The 16,631-nt window shown below is 36.5% G+C and overlaps 1 protein-coding gene and 1 pseudogene across 7 annotated transcripts in view; both read right to left on the reverse strand.

Moving 5' to 3' along the window:
* The window catches only part of MAGI2 (membrane associated guanylate kinase, WW and PDZ domain containing 2), a 1,221,159-nt gene that overhangs the window by 64,360 nt on the left and 1,140,168 nt on the right, over positions 1–16,631 (reverse strand). The window lies entirely within an intron of this gene.
* Positions 5,955–6,073, reverse strand: LOC118611229 (annotated as a pseudogene).

The following is a 16,631-nucleotide window of genomic DNA, read 5'->3' on the forward strand; positions in this document are numbered from 1 at the left end:
TGAGAATATAACTGTGAATCAACCTAGTTAGTACTTAATGGGTCTTAATGTCCCTGATTACTTCAACTACTTTCTTCTTGAATAAATATTATTTTTGTAGTGTCAAAGTTTCAGATCAACAGAATAATGGATGTCCTTGTGCCCAGTTTTAACACGCACGAAGAGTACGTACGTATACAAGGCAGAAGAACTCACATCTCTGGGGTTGATTATCTTTGTTTGGCCGTAATGAAAACACAGTCTTTTTTTAATAGCTTAATTTTTAGACAGCTCTCCAGAGGATCTTTGCTCATTGGCACAATATTCAATTGTTCTGGCAATGAATGTGTGGATTACAATAATTTTTCTATTGATATGCTAACACTGAATAAATAGAAAGTTAGAATAGCATTGTATCACTATCATTTTGATGCACAAAATAAACATTATCCACTTTATTTTCTTTTCCCATTTAAAGTTACATATTAATTACTTAAATGTTACAACTAGGAATGTAGCCGAGTGTCTAAAATTCTTGTTTCTGTTCAAGTTAATTCAGACTGTCCACCCATGCATGAGAACAGCTGAGCTATGAAATTGGGCAGCATGTTTTCTGGCAATAATGAGGAGATAATATTCCTTAGGAGTATTTAAGTGACATCACTATTGATAGGTTAATTGGAAATAAAAATGTAAAGCTTTTTTAAATCACTAGAACAAAAAGCCTTTAGTTTGTTGTAGCTTCACAAGGCACTTTTTGAACTCTTTCCACTTTGCAGTTTAGGTTAATAACTGTCTGATTAACGTAACTGCGGCTACTCTTAGAATTCCACACGCATCCCTTTTTAGAGGAAGACTTTCCCACTTACATCTTGATCGCAGTCATTTTGTTCTCTCTACTCCTTACCAAATTCTCGAAAAATGAGTCCTGCATCCAATGAAATGCATGGAATATTGGGCAAAGAAAAGAAATGCAATTGGATGGAGGTCATGAGAGAGTTGACTGCAGCTGGGAATATGATGTATGAGACACCCTATATGTTCAGAGTACAACTTGTTGTTGCTATTTAATGTTTCATAATTAATTATTTTTAAAAAGGCAACTAAAGTGATATGACTCTATCATGTGCTCTAACATAGGCTCATATTATTTTCAGCTCCTTGTGTGAATATTTACATTTATGCTGCTACATACATGCATTTAGATTTCTATCTCTATACTAAACTTTCAATTAATTGCCCAAGAGCTTGTAATGCAGTCGTGAGCCACCCAGATAAAAACTGTACCCGTCACAGTAATTAGCACTTACTGAACATGGTTTTATGCCAGATACTTTCTAGGCATGTTAGAAACATTATCTTATTTAATTCTCAAACAAACAACACCAAGAAATAAGCAAACATATCTTCTATTAGCTAGAGAAAACAAAACAAAATTCAAATTAACTTTGGGAAGGGAAATCCTAATTCACATATATATATTTTTCACAATGGAAGTTGACTAATTTATGAATAATGCATAGTGAGTGCCATTGATCTCAAGATATCAGGTTAATCTTTGCATATGCAATTAGTTTGAGCTGTCCATGCCACTGACTGTACCCCTTAATTTGGATGAGACCTTTAACATTTAGTGTGGGTGGACATTTAAGAATAAGTTGGGTCTACTTCATGAAGCTTTCTCTCTTCCTGTCTTCCACTTCCTTGAGTATATTTTCTGGTTCTCTATCCTTGGTTCTTGCCTTGGACTATGGCTCTCGCCATCTCTTCCATTCTGTTTCTTGTACTTCCAAGTGGTCTTTGAATATCTCTCGTATTGCCCTCAGACCTGTCTGAGTTCACTACATACGGCTCCTTTTGGAGGCTGACCCCTCCTACATTGTCTTTGTACACTCTTGCATTATTTTTGGTATGATATTGCCTAGTCAATTGACAAATAGGTGCCACTTGTTGCCCAAAGGACTGAATATAAACATGTGAATGGAAAATCTCAAATTCATCACCATTCTTAGAAAAACAATTCTGCAGGCTTTTCCTGATGGAGAATTCTTGCTTTCTAATCAACTTTGTTTTCTAAGGTTATCACATTACTAATGTAATGTGTTTGTTTAGTGTGTCTCTAGTCACTGAGATGCAAATGTGCAATCGATTCCTTTTTCCAATAACTGCTACCATCATGCTCTGTTGTCCTCCCCCATCCCTTTTCTACTGTGTAGAGGTCTATTTTTTTCAACACTTTTAGCTATTAAAAAGTATAATGCAGTTAGCATTGCAACCTTACCTTCAATTAAAAGCTCCTCCTTCTCACTGTAGACTAGGCTGATGTCTCAAGTTACTTAAGTGGGGAAAGAGTCTTGTTCTCCTCTCTCCAGCCCCTCACTCTTCCTCATCTCTCCAGTCTGCTAGAGAAGCCCTGATGGCAGAGTACTTGAGAGATCAGGAGTTCGTGTTCACAAGTCTGCCCTCCTATTTTTGGTGTTGTTCTCTGTGTGGCAGATCTTAATCGGATGCTCATTTTGTGCCAGGGACTGTTCTTGGTGCTGTGGATATGGTGGGAGTCAAGGAATACAAGATTTCTGACCTCAGGGGATTTAAATCCAGTGGACATCCAAATGCTGCTTCTTTTCTCCATGGATAATACCACCCAAAGCCTCTTTCAGAAGAGGTCCCTTTGGCCAGAAAATATCCCACTAGAAAGATAGCTTAAGCCTCGGATCACTGTCTGTGATGTCCACTCAATCCATAAGAGATGTTGCCAAATTGGTCTCCAAAGTGGCGGCACCAATTTACTCTATCACTAATAGTGAATGAAATTTGTCAATTCATCATATCCTTGCCAATGTTTGGAACTAACAGACTTAAAGTTTTGCCAATCTGATGTATGTAAAATGTTATATAATTGCTTTAATTGGCTTTTTACTGATGTTGAGCATCTTTGCAGATGTTTATTAGCCATTTGGGTTTCCTCTTTTATAAATATTTGCATCATGCATTTTGTCCATTTTTCTCTATTAGGTTGTCTTTTTATTAATTCATAAAAGTCCTTTATTATTTATATATTCTGGATAGCATGCCTTTTTCTATTTTATGTATTGCAAATACATTCTCTTAATGTGAGGCTTGTCTTTTCTGTTGGTTCAGAGAGACATTTAAAATTTTAATGGAATCAGATTTATCAGTAATATCTCTTTATGGTGGTTTGGGCTTTTTATGACTTGTTTAAAAATCCTTCCCAAGCCAGATGAACTCAACATATTTTCCTGTGTGTTCTTCCAAAAGTTTTGATCATTTGCTTTTTCACACTCAGTCTTTAATCCACCTAAAGCTGATTTTTACATATGGTATGAAGTAGAGATTTACTTTTATCTGTATTTATCCTAGCACCAGTTATCAATAATCTGTCCTTCATCCTCTGATTTGTAATTAATGCTGCCTCAACTGCATATTGTCTATCTGTTCATCTTTTGCCAGGCTTCCCACAGTATATTTTGGACAGCTCAACCACGCCAGTGCCAGTACTCCCATCCTTTTGATAACCGTAGCCTTATTACATACATCTTGAAATCTTGTAGGACTGATGGTTTTTAGACTCTCACTCTTACTTTCATTTTCAAATACAAATTCCTTTTAAAATACCAATAATTTCTAAAATCTTTAGCTTCCATAGAGAGAATAATTATCAGAATTTTGGGTTTAAGAATAATACCTACAGTTATCTCTCCACTTCACTTGTGAAGTATCATGAAATGCAGTAAGTACCAATTACTAACTCAAATATTTTAATTGTAACTTGCAGAGGTTTTATTAGAAGTTAATCCATAGCTGTTTAAGTGGTCTTAAGAAAATTAAAAGTAGTTTTACCTAAAGATTTAAACAAATCGTATAAATAAAAGTGGAATTATTTTAACCATTCTGTCATTTTCTTAGTGAAATATTTAGGAAACAACTGACTTATAAAGAATTCACTACTTTTTCTTGGCCTTACATTGTATATTTTACAATAGTAGTCCATTTAATGCCTAGTTGCCTATGCTAGCCTATTCAGAAGTGGGTTTTACCCAGCTGTATGTAGCAGAATTACCTATAGAGCTTTAAAAAACATTCTGTTCCTTTTCAAATTTAGATATTCTCAACAAAGTTTTGAAAGCAACAATATATCACTAAAAAGGTAGGGCTTTTCCTCTCTAATAGAATACTGGCACCATCTATTATTATAATCTGTATGAAACTGTGTAAAGTATGTTCTTCTCTAAGCTCTCATTCCTTAAGTCTCCTTGATGCGTTGAGAAGCAACATCTTAGCAGGGATAGCTCTGAAATACTTCCTGTCCCATTGTTCTAATTATTGCCATGTTCTCTTGGGCACTTTCAATGTATTTCTACTTTCTAGTTTACCTTTTTTAAATAGAAGGCTTATGGCTACGTTGATATCTGGGAGCTAAATGGAAAATTTACATATATTCATTCGTTTCAAGACAATGTGATTTGGCAATGATAATAGTGTGGTCCATTTAAAAAGGCCAGCACAAGTGAGTGGAAATACAAGCAACCAACAATTAAAAAACTCAGAGATTCACTGATTCTTATTCTCTTCTTACAATGGATAACAACATTCTGTGTAGTTTCCCATATGATAGTTTTGAGTTATTTTTTTTTTCTCTCTAGAGTCCTCTCTAATTTACCTTCTGAAATTCAGGGAGCTCGAGCATGAGACATATCTATCCCAAAGGACTCTGCCTACTCAAAAGTATATATCTATATCTATATCTATATCTATATCTATATCTATATCTATATCTATATCTATATCTATATATATAGATCGATCTATCTATCTATCTATCTATCTATCTATCTATCTATCTATCTATCTCCAGGGCCCAGGCCGGGATGCTACCAAGTTGCACTTTGCATGCTTCCCATTCATACTCCTTTCAGGGTACCCAATATCTGGGTCACTATCTCACCTCCTAGTAGACATGTCAGAAGGGTTTCCTGTCCCCCCCACAAAAGGGTCTGGACCACATTATAAATCACTCAACTGCAATCAGGGCTGGGTTGTGCTTGCTCCACATTCTCCTTGGGCTACTTCTCTTTAAAACAGAATTTGGTCCCAGATATGAGTGACATCTTACAACACTGTTGACCTCTGTCTCAGGTAGACCTAGACAGTTTTGCAAGACAAGTAATCAAAGCAAAAGTTATCACAGGGTCACCTAAAGGGCCACATGGATTTGTTACAGAAAACAAGGCAGGAAGTAAGCCCATTACTGAATAACACGTTTTTTACCTTTAATTAAGCAGAGGAAAGTTTTTTACAAATGAAATTTTACTAATGAAAGGCAATAAATAATGCATAAGAGCAGAGCCAGTTTGGGTGAAACAGGGGTATGAGTATGGGGTAGTACTTAGGTTCCTGCTAATTTTACCCCCATCTTATTTTCCTGGATTCCATTCCTACCCCAGGTGATTCTTCAGAATCTTGAGGATTATCTATAATCTTTTGTATATGATAAAAAGGCACCTGGGGGAAGGGTCCATGTCTTACATGTCTCTGTCCTGTTCTGTAATACTTTCTCTGCTATCTGGAATTTCTCCACTCTTTCCTCATATTTACTTGTTGAAGGCAGACCAGGACTCCACTCAAATATCATCTGCTCTAAGAATTCTCTCTGAAACAGAATTGGTCTTCCCTATGGCAAATGATCAATGCTTCCCATATAAGTCTAGGGACTGCATATCTCAGATATTCTTAGACAATCTCAATTCCTTCCTTCCTTCCTTCCTTCCTTCCTTCCTTCCTTCCTTCCTTCCTTCCTTCCTTCCTTCCTTCCTTCCTTCCTTCCTTCCTTCCTTCCTCTCTCTCTCCTCTCTCTCTCTCTCTCTCTCTTTCTTTCTTTCCGAGGCAACCCTTGGTTGACCTCACAGATGCAAAGAACTTGTCATCTTACAATCCCTTACTTTTTAAATTTTTTATGCCTACAGCACCTGGTTTTCCTAGGTAGTCTCCCATCAAAGTACTAACCAGGCCCGACTCTGCTTAGCTTCCAAGATCAGATGGGATTGGGCTTGTTCAGTGTAGCATGGCCATAGACACCATCCCAGTTTCTAATATTAGATCTTAATATATTCTTGGACTCATTTACTTGGCAAATCACATTTCAATTTGTGTTTTGAAAATATGGTTATGATAATTACAGTTCATTGCAGTCAGCTTTGTTTCTAAGTTATTGATCTATTAGACATCATAAAGTATATATTTCCAAAGAGTCATCATAATCAACAGTCATTTCTCCTCTTCCCTCTTTCATCATCATCATCCTTAAATAATTTACTCGTGACCTAAAATATACTATGCACCGTTGTGCACTTGTAGTACTAACCTAATTTAATTGTTACGAAAACTCTGCAAGGTAGGTATGTATTGATCTCCATTTTGTGATGAGATTATCCAGCTAGTAAGTGACTAAACTGGAATCTTCCCAAATCTGTGCTCTTTCCCTCATGCTATTCTACCACCCATAGTGCTTCAGTGCTTCTCTGCATATTTTAGAAATGTTTATTCTGGTAAATACTGAATAAATATGTGCTCAATTTCTCTGAATTAAAAGCACAGAAAAAGCACACATGAAAAAGAGAATATATCTAGGTTGTGAATTGAAATATTTCCCTTTCACATTTGCACAATTCATAAAAGAACTTTATACTTATATTTAGTGCCATCTTAACTCACTCTAGTGGTGGAAAAACTAAGTGGATTCATTGGAATTTTCATTTTGCTGGCGATCTGTGGTTAAGAAAACTGACACCTAAAAACAGATACTTCTCCATGATTTGTGATGTCTGAGCCATGTTGGAATACCTGAACACAGGCTGGGGTTGATTCCACCCTGCTGAGGCCTATCCTTGGCTTCTTACAATACTCCTGGGAGATGTACTATTAGGCTATTGTGCACCAAAACAAAAGAAATTGACTGGCAATTTCCAGTGTTCTCTGGCTGTGCTTATGAGAAATGGAGCAGGGAAGCTGCTTGTGAGAACATGTGCAGAAGATGGAATGGGGCAGAGGAGGTGCCCAGCAAGACAGAGACAGAAGCCATTGTGCTCCTTGCTATGGTGCTAGCTTCCTGGTGTTGTCAGAAGCACAGTAAAAGGACAGGGACATTGGGAAGTGCCCAATGGTCATGATAGTCTGGTTTTCTTAAGTAGCCACTAGGTCGAAAGTGTTGTGCTAAGAAAGTGGAGAATACAGGGATAATTATGGCACGCTGTCACATATCAAGATGTTTATAATATAATAGTAAATTTTACTACAAACTATAATGAACTAAATGTCAGGTTAAATTTTTTTTTTTTTTTTTTTTTTTTTAGGATAAATCCCTATTTCATACCACGTACAAAAAGCAATTCCTGATGGATCGTGGATTTAAATGTGGAGTCCAATTTTAAAACTTCTAGGAAAAAAAATGACTTTAAGATAGGAAAGAATTTCTTAAAGTACAAAAATGCACATAATAAAAACCACTGATATATGTGATCATATAAAATTAAGAATCTGATTTCATCGAAAGAGATCATAAAGGAAAAAAGGCTGTCACGAACTGGGAAAAGATATTTGCAAAACATATAACCAATAAAAATACAATATCCATCATGTATAAAAACCAATAAGGAAAAGACAACAATAACAATAAAAATGTGGGCAAGAGACATCAACTTAAGTATTACAGAAGATGAAAATGAATAACAAACATATAAAAAGATGTTCATTAGTAATCAGGAAGAAAATGAAACTCATAATGATATAGCATTTCATATACACTATACTAACAGAAATTTAATATCAATTTCATATCAAATGTTGACAAAGATATAAAGCAGCAGGGACTCACACACTGCATGTAGGAGTATATATATTATTGCAAACACTTTGGGAAGTTTTATGGCATTATTTAGTCTATTTGAAGTTGAACAGACCCCAAGATCCAGCAAATCTACTCCTAGGAATAGATATAGGAATTTTTTCCAAGAGAAAGTCTTTCAGATATATACCAGGAGAACTTAACAAGAAAGTCCATAACAGCAATATTTCTAATAATCAGAAACTGTAAACTACCCTAATGCCTACCAATAGAAAAATGGATTAATAAATTCATATTCTTATCATAGGAAACCATGATGTAGCAAAAATAGTTACAGCAATACACATTAACATGGTGGCTCTCACAATTTTGAGCTAAAAAAATGAAGAAAATATGGAAAATATAACTATGTTATAAAAGTTCAAAAAATGTGAAACTAAACAGTATATTGTTGAGAGGTATACCTATCTGTGTACACTATAAAGAAAAATAAAGGAATGATGAACACAGAATTGGGGAGAGGAGGTACTTCTGGCAGATAGGGGGATTCAAGGGAGAAGAGATAGAGAAGGCTTCAAATATATTGGCATTGTTCCACTTAAGCTGGTAGTGGTTTATGGCTACTTATTTTATTACCATTGCTTAAACTGCACATACATACTATGGGAGTGCTGATGAAAGAATAATTCTGAATGCAGGTGGAAGTGGGAGGTGAGAGGTAGGAGCCAGCGAAGGCTTCATGAAGTGGTCAGAACTTGTTCTTGAAAGATGAGTAAGATATTAAGGATAGAAATGGACAAAGAAGAGATTCTACTTGGGATGGAAAAGATGGGGAAAGACATGAAAGTGTGAAATGGCAGTGTGTGTCCTGGAAGCAGCAATGTTTGAAGCATAAATTGTGGAAACAGAGTAGTACATAAAGGTGGACAATTGTATTGTGTCAGACTATGGAAGACTTTTTTTTTTTTTTTTAAAGAAAATACAAAAAAGAGACAAGAAAAAAAAAACAACCACATTTAGATTTTATCCTACAAGCAAAAGTGGGGTGTTGAAAACCTGTGAGGAAATGAGATTTGATTATCCCTACAATTTCAGAATATAATTTTGATAGTAGTATGAAACATGAATGAGAGAAATTAGAGATAGGTGGGTCCATCTGGCTACTAGAATAATTCAATATAACAAAGATGAGGGTCTGTATTATGGCAGTGGGCAATCTAATGAAAGGATATAATGCACAATTTGGGATCTGACTTAAGTTTTCTTAATGTACATGTCCATTTTTGGAAGACACAGACTGAAGTGACGTGTACTTGCTTCCTTCAGGCCAGCTGCTGCTCAGGACTGAGCACTGCCCTGAGTTAATAGCCAATTTTAAGCATTGACTCAGCAGCTTTCTCCCAATTTCCTTTGGCATTAGGCGCATCTGTCAGTTTTCCTTGCCCTTTCCCTCTGGAGCTAGGAAGGCAACATTCGAAAATGACCCAATATTCAATAATTATTAACCCTCTCTTTGCTCACTTACATTTGTCCTTAACTTTACTTTCTGGATTCAGTTATCCTTCTCTCAAGGTCTTAAACATAAGCACAGTAATACTACTACTAGGTTGAGGCATCTCCTTTTCTTCCTGCAAGAGACTAATATTGCTGACAGTGTCTTAAAAAATAGAGGTATATTTATCCTTTTTGTAGATAATTACACAAAGACATGGGAAACTGAGATAGCATAATGTCAAGAACTAGTAGCTGGTTTGAAATGGAAAATGAATGCCTTGGATATCCAGCAGGCAGATATAAATTCAGGTTAGGCATTTAGGAAAGATGTCAGTCCACACCTCCCAAGGTTGACCAAATAATGAGACGAGCCTGCCTTGCAGACTGTGCTGTTTTATACAGGATCAAAAAGAGATAATGGATTCCAATGTAAGGAAGAAGTATTTACTGAAAAACATGCATCTTGTCAAGTTGAACCATCCAGGAGTCAAACATAGTAATGATTTTTTCATTCTGGAGAAGGAGGCACGTGCAGAGGCCATTTCTTTGTTTAACGACCACAAGGAAAGACAGGACCATGGTCCAAGGATGGTGTACAGTCAAAGAGGCAGCACACTGGAGGAACCTCAGAGAAGAAATGTGAATGTCCTGGAATCTCATTTTAAGAATAGAGTACTTGGCTCTCGATATCTTCTGAATTACTCTGCCGTGCAAACCAAATCCTGTGTGAGTCAGGACTGAATGTATCTCATGCCCATTTTTCTGATTAAACAGAAAAGTAGAGTGGTAGACTGCGCTGAGTGACTCTGCACACCCACCAGAAGTGCTTAAGGTCGAGGGAAGAGATGGAATGACAAACTCAAGCAGATGGCTAATTTGCATAAACACTAGAAAATACATTTTGTAAAAATAAAAAGGGAAGAAATTTTGATTTATTCTCAGATAAAGACAGATAAATGATGGCTTAGTATGAACGAGGAATTTTACCCACTAGTCCTTCCTTCATTGAAAGAGCAATAACTTGTGTTTTTTCAGATCACAGCAGTGGTTTGTAAATTTTCCCATTCTTTTTCATAGGCAAAAAAAAAAAAAAAAAAAAGGTGTAATTAAAATGCAAAGATTCTCCACACTTCTAATTTATTCAATTTTCTTGTCTGTATTTCCCCACCAAGATGCAAACCTAATACCAACCCTTTGATTCCTTACCAAATCTTTAACTAGCCCTCATGGGAAGCTGCTTTTGAAATGGTTCAAAGTTGGGCAGCCAACATAAGAAGAAACAGGAAAGAGAAATGGAGCCCTCCGCATGGCATAATGAACCCTCAATAACTGACAATGGAGTCTACCACCAGCGAGCTGGCTCTGCTCCCTGCGGCTCCCTTCTCTAATCAAGATGACGCTCTCCCTCATTCCTGAAAAGAACTTGTGTAACTCATTTAACACAGTGTTCAGGTCAGACTCTGAAAAGAAAAAGGTAATGGATTTGATATTTGTGAGAGGTTTTTCTTTTCCTTCATAAAAGGCATGGAGCAGAATCAAACAATAAAGAAAAAACTCCACATTTATAGATGATCTGAAGGATGATTCAGAGTGAAGGCTGAGAGACACCTGGGTGGCTGAATGACATCGGCTGTGATGACATGTAAAGGTGCAGCTTTATGCAGAGATGAGCTTTCTGTGTTTACTGAGTGTCAGCACCCAGAGGTGATGAAATATTGTGTGGATGATCTTTGTGATGCAAGGCTCCTGGAATGATTTGTCCAAGCCCAGACAATTGCTTTATTCCCCGAGCTGGATTGCTTTATTCCTCTAAGTTCTTGTTATCTTTCTTTTCTCATGCTTCGGATTTTATCAACTTTCTTAGCTCATTTATCTGTATAGACCCGATGGGGCTCAGTTCTGCAGAGTTCAAATATTCTGCCAAACTCTGGTTTTCCTGTCACTCGGTCACTCGACTAACAGCACTGCTCTCCTGTATTCCTTTTCTAATAGGCTCCAGCATATCTGTCTTGTAACCCTTTATTCCATCATGTTTTGCATACTTCATGCTTTTGAAGTTCTTCAAAATGGAAATAATATTATTTCCTACTTGACCTTATCTTACTTTATTTCCATTCTTACCTTGTCAGTCACATTTGTTAATAGAAAGTTTATGTACGAGGAAAATAAGACTTGAAATGTCGCATAGTTTAAGATTAAAGGCATTGAAAAAATGTTAAGCACAATAAAGATTTATATACACTACCTCACTTATACTACAAAACCTGTGATGATTAAATGTACCCCTAAAAGGACAGTGCATTTTCAGTGAGGCACTAGGCCAATAAAAAGCTGACTGTAAGTTAGTTTAAACTTGCCTCATATTCCCATACTCAGTTATTTGTGAAATCCCATGTTCTAGTTCATCAGGCGCCTTTGTGACCATGTATCTAGTGAGCATATCTAGTTAACCTCCAGAGATGGAAAATACACCTTTAGTGTTCTGCACTTCAGTGGCTCCTGTCCATGTGTTCATTCAGCTGTAAATATTTATTGAGTGCCCAGCATGTACCAGATGTGGCGCCGAACACTGGGGTATAGTGGGGAACACAGAGAAACATATTTCCTGCTCTCACAGAGTTTATACTCCAGAGAGACAGACTTTAAAAAATACTCACACACACATTAAAAAATGTGAGAGTCTGTAATAGGCAGATGTGACCTAATTGGAATGTAGAGAAGAGAAGCTTTCTTTGGGGACAGGATGCTGGAGCTAGACAAGGAAGACAAGGAGGAGTTAATGAGCCAATGAGGGAGGGAAGAACATTTCAGGAAGAGGAAGCAACATGCCCAGAAGCAAACACAGTGAACTATCAAAGACTGAGACAGGTTGGTGGAATGATGGAAAGCAAGCCCAGGGTGAGATGAGTTGGGGAGGGAGGCAGGGCCAAAATATATAGGATGTTAAGTCTTGTGATGGGGTCTGAGCTTTACCCTGAAAGAAATGGGATGCTACTGAAGGGTTTTCAGCAATGGGCAGATAGACCAGATTTGTGTTTTGAAAAGGAACCACCTTATCTAATAGACTAGGGAGGTTGGTGATTTGTATTTCAAAGATTTTATATCATATTGACATACACACGTAAGACATGCATTCTGTATATTTAAGTTTAGTATATTGAGTGTTTTAATAGAAGAACAGGCCTTGGGGAGAGCGAGGGAGGGAAAGAATAGAAGGAAATTCAGGAATATTGAACTAGGCATTTTACCTTTCCTGAAAAATATTATTTCCATTTTACAGTAAAACTGACTGTGTTAAGAAACTTGTGGGATATGGTGACACGTTGTTATTCTACGAGTTGCTTGGGTTGATTTACCTGTTGAGGAGGATGCTCTCTCTCTCTCCCCACACCCAATGTGCACACCCCTGAAGTTGCCCAGGGAGGCCTGTTATTTGGTCTAGGCTATAGAGTAGCTATAAGCCTGTGATGGGGTAACTTGCTCAGGGTCAGGGCTAAATAGCCAGTGAGTTGTTGAGCCAGTATTTGAATATCGGGTCCATCAGGACCCTGCTGTTTTTACTGCTTTCATATTTTCTTACAAGGAAGGAATAGACTGTGGAAAAAGGAAAGGGACAGAGATAGGAAATGAACTAAGAAGTCACTAAGACAGGTAAGAACTTCCTTCAAAACTAGTCTTCAGAGTAAGGAAGAAGCTGAGTGAGTTTACGAGACAATGAAAGTATCTTAGATTAGCTGATTGAAAACGAATGAAGTGAATATAGTTCTTCAATGTGTGTCAGTGACCAGTGGCTTCAAAATGAGATAAATCCATTGATGGGTACAATTCACTGTCTTTACCCAGCTATTTCCTGCTGTGAAATTCTGTGTGTGACAGTCTTTTGTTGCTATGGGAAACAGACTCATAGCTTTGCTTCTGTGGACCCAAGAGCATATTAATTCAAGACAGTATGTCACGCTATTCAAACTCAATGTCAGGATATGAGCGAGATGTGAAGAGAGTTCTTTCCCAGATTCAGACAGCTAGGCAGGACCATACATTTATGGCCAAGACAAGCAACTTTGGTCCTGTGGATGATAAGGTGGGATTCTTCTGAGTAGTCACAAGGAATCTGTATGCTACTAAATGTGTCCTGAGATCTGGCAGGAGGTGACAAATATGAAGTAATTTGGGCCATCAAAATAAGTTTTCTAGGAGTGAAAACCATCTTTAAAATTTCAAATACAAAGATAAGGCATAAGATCAAAAGCGCAACAGATTTTTCTCAGCATGCGCATTTCGGAGGCATTTCTAACATTTCTGCATTAGTCTCTTCTAAAATTGTCCCAGAGCACATAAGAGCATTTTTGATGGCTGTATTGGGCGGCCCAACCCTGCTGGAGTACGACCTGCCCTCACTGCCTACAGCCATTCCACCTTCCCCTTGCTCCAGTATCTGTTCACAATTGATGACAAAAATAGGATAGCTGTGAACCTCACGTTGCCTGTAGACTTGTTTTATTTGGCTTGTAGAGCTTTTTTAAATTAAAAAAATATTTTTAAGTCCATTTAATTCTTAAAAATACAGATTTTTGCTCTCTTTTGAAAATTCAAAGACTTGGAAGAAGCCAGCATTCCCACTGAACAAATTGGCCTAGGCTAGTAGTGGCTGCTCCTCAGAAGAAGCAAGGGCTCTTCATTCTGCATTCACTTATGTTCCTCGCCTGGCTCCTATAGACATGCAACCATACAACACCCTTCGTGAGACTGTGGGCCCAAGCAGAGCTGCTACCATGCTGAGCTGGCAAAGTGTGGCAGGGGGTGTGGAGGAGACCATGCTTCTCTCTGTTCAGAAGCCAGCAGCATATGCATCACAAGGGCTGGAAGCCTTGGGACCACCCAAAGTCAGCCCCTTGGCTGTGGAGTTCTCAGGCAAGACTGTGGCTGTGGCAAGGATTCATCAGTGGCTTTGTGGGCACAAAGAGGACTGGAGCCATGCAAGAGGAGAGAAGGTGTGTTATAGAACGACTGCAGCGGCCACATGTAAGACACACTTTCCTCCTACATGTAGACACTGAGAGGGAGACTAACTGCCAGCTTGAACACCAGAAGTAGTTTTAGCAACTATAATTTGGTCATTAAAGATAAATGTGACTTAAACTTCTGTCTCTAACAATATGATGGTTTAGATACTCTGAATGACCTTACCATAGCTGAGCAGACAAGAAAGTAACGAATGACCAAAACAAAATGAATGTAGGACTCCTGGAAGGTAACCAAGTGCCAAAGGGAGCTTTTAACCAGATAGTATCTGTTGATTGCTGGGAAACTTGTTTCTATTTTGATACCTGGTCATCAAGGATAGAAAAGACAGCTTTTGGGCTACAAATGAGGTGTCTAATAGGAAATATCTATATGACCTGGAACCCCAAAGACTATTCAAAAGAAGGTAAAAAGAATAAAAACAATGAGGCAGAAAAGCCAGACTAACAGAAAAGAGACAGAATAAGATGATAGAATTAAATGAAAATATTAGTAATCAAAATTAATATAAATTGGCTAAAACGATCTAGTTAAGACATATTGTTAAAAGATATAAATCCAGTTATTATAGAGCAGAGAAAGACATAAAATATAAGAATACAGAAGGTTGAAAAGAAAGGATAAAAGAGATATTCCAGACGGAGAAAGCTAGTGTACTTATATTAATATCAGAGAAAATAGCCTTAAAAGTAAATAGCATTAACATAGATATGGTAGATTATTGCATAATGATAAAAAATTCCATTTACTTGGAAAATATGACAAATATCTGAGTACCAAATAACATGGCTTTAAAATATACAAAGTAAAAACTGGCAAAAAAAAAAAAAAAGCTTTACAAAATCATTAAAAAATGTTTCAAAGCACATATCTCAATATTTAACAGATCAAATAGATAAAAATTACTAAAAAATGGGATATTTGAATAATGCAATAGCCAAGCTTTATTCAGTGAAAACATCTGCACTCAATAATTACAGAACACACATTCTTTGCAAGAACACAGAAATCTTATTGAAAAAATTAAACATATGTAAGGCCAAAAAAGCAAGACCTGACAAATTTGGAAGATTGAAATCATGTAGAATATATTCTCTGATGACCATGAAATTACACGAGAAATCAAGAATATACAACTAACCAGAAAATTTCCTTATGTGTAGAAATCCAAAACAAAATTACCTTTTAAATAATCCATGAATCAGAGTGGAAATCTGAATATATTTAGAACTCCAGCTTAAAGAGCAAGGAAAATAAGAAGACAGTAAACTCAAAGAAAATGATGGCAGAGAAATATTACCTATAAAAAACAGAAATGAATAAGCAAGAGAACAGATATGTAAGCTGGTTCTTTAAAAAATAAAATGGACAAATCTCTGGCATGATTAAGAAATAAATGAGAAGGGGTCATAGAGATGAATGTGTCAAACATCAAAAATATAAGAAGATAATATAAAACTTTGAAAAATAAAATGAAATAGGTAAATTACTAGAACAAAAGAAATTCATCAGAATTGATTTGCGAAGAAATAGAAAACCTGAAAAATACTCTAATTATTACAGAGATATAATTAGTGGTTTAAAATTTTCACAGGAAGAAAACATACTGGGCCTGGATGGGTTATCAGGTGACTTCTACCAGACATTCAAGGACAACTCTAACTGACATAAACTTTCCCAGACAATAACAGCAATGACAACAACAAAAAGGATTATTCTTTCTCATTTTGCAAGGCTAGTATACTGTTAGTTATTCAAGGATACTCCAAGAAAAGAAAATTAAGGACAGTCTTACTCAAGAACATTGATACAAATATCCTAATGAAAATATCAGAAAACCGAATTGGACAATTCATAAAAGAGATACATCATGAATAAGTAGGGCTTATGTAGGAAAATCAAGAGTGATTTAACATAAAAATCCATTAATTTGATTAGTCATATTAATTAGCATATTAAAGAAAAAAGATTATATACTTCCTGTGGGTGCAGAAATAGTACATATAAAATAGTATTCATAATAAACTTTCTAGCAAACTAGTAATAGAAGGAAGCATTTTCAAACTGATAAAGGTTATCTTTGAAAACTCATTAAACATTATATTTAATGGTGAAATGTTAAATATATTCTTTTTCAAATTAAAAACAAAACAGGAGCTTACTTTAACTACTTCCATTAGGCATCATACCAGAAGCCAAGTAAATGCAGGAAAAAAAGAAACAAAGAAAAGACTTAAAGGGAAGATACAGAGCTCTCATTTTCAGAAAATGTGAT

Source organism: Rousettus aegyptiacus, unplaced genomic scaffold, assembly GCF_014176215.1.
Source record: "Rousettus aegyptiacus isolate mRouAeg1 unplaced genomic scaffold, mRouAeg1.p scaffold_m13_p_13, whole genome shotgun sequence".
Classification (NCBI taxonomy): domain Eukaryota; kingdom Metazoa; phylum Chordata; class Mammalia; order Chiroptera; family Pteropodidae; genus Rousettus; species Rousettus aegyptiacus.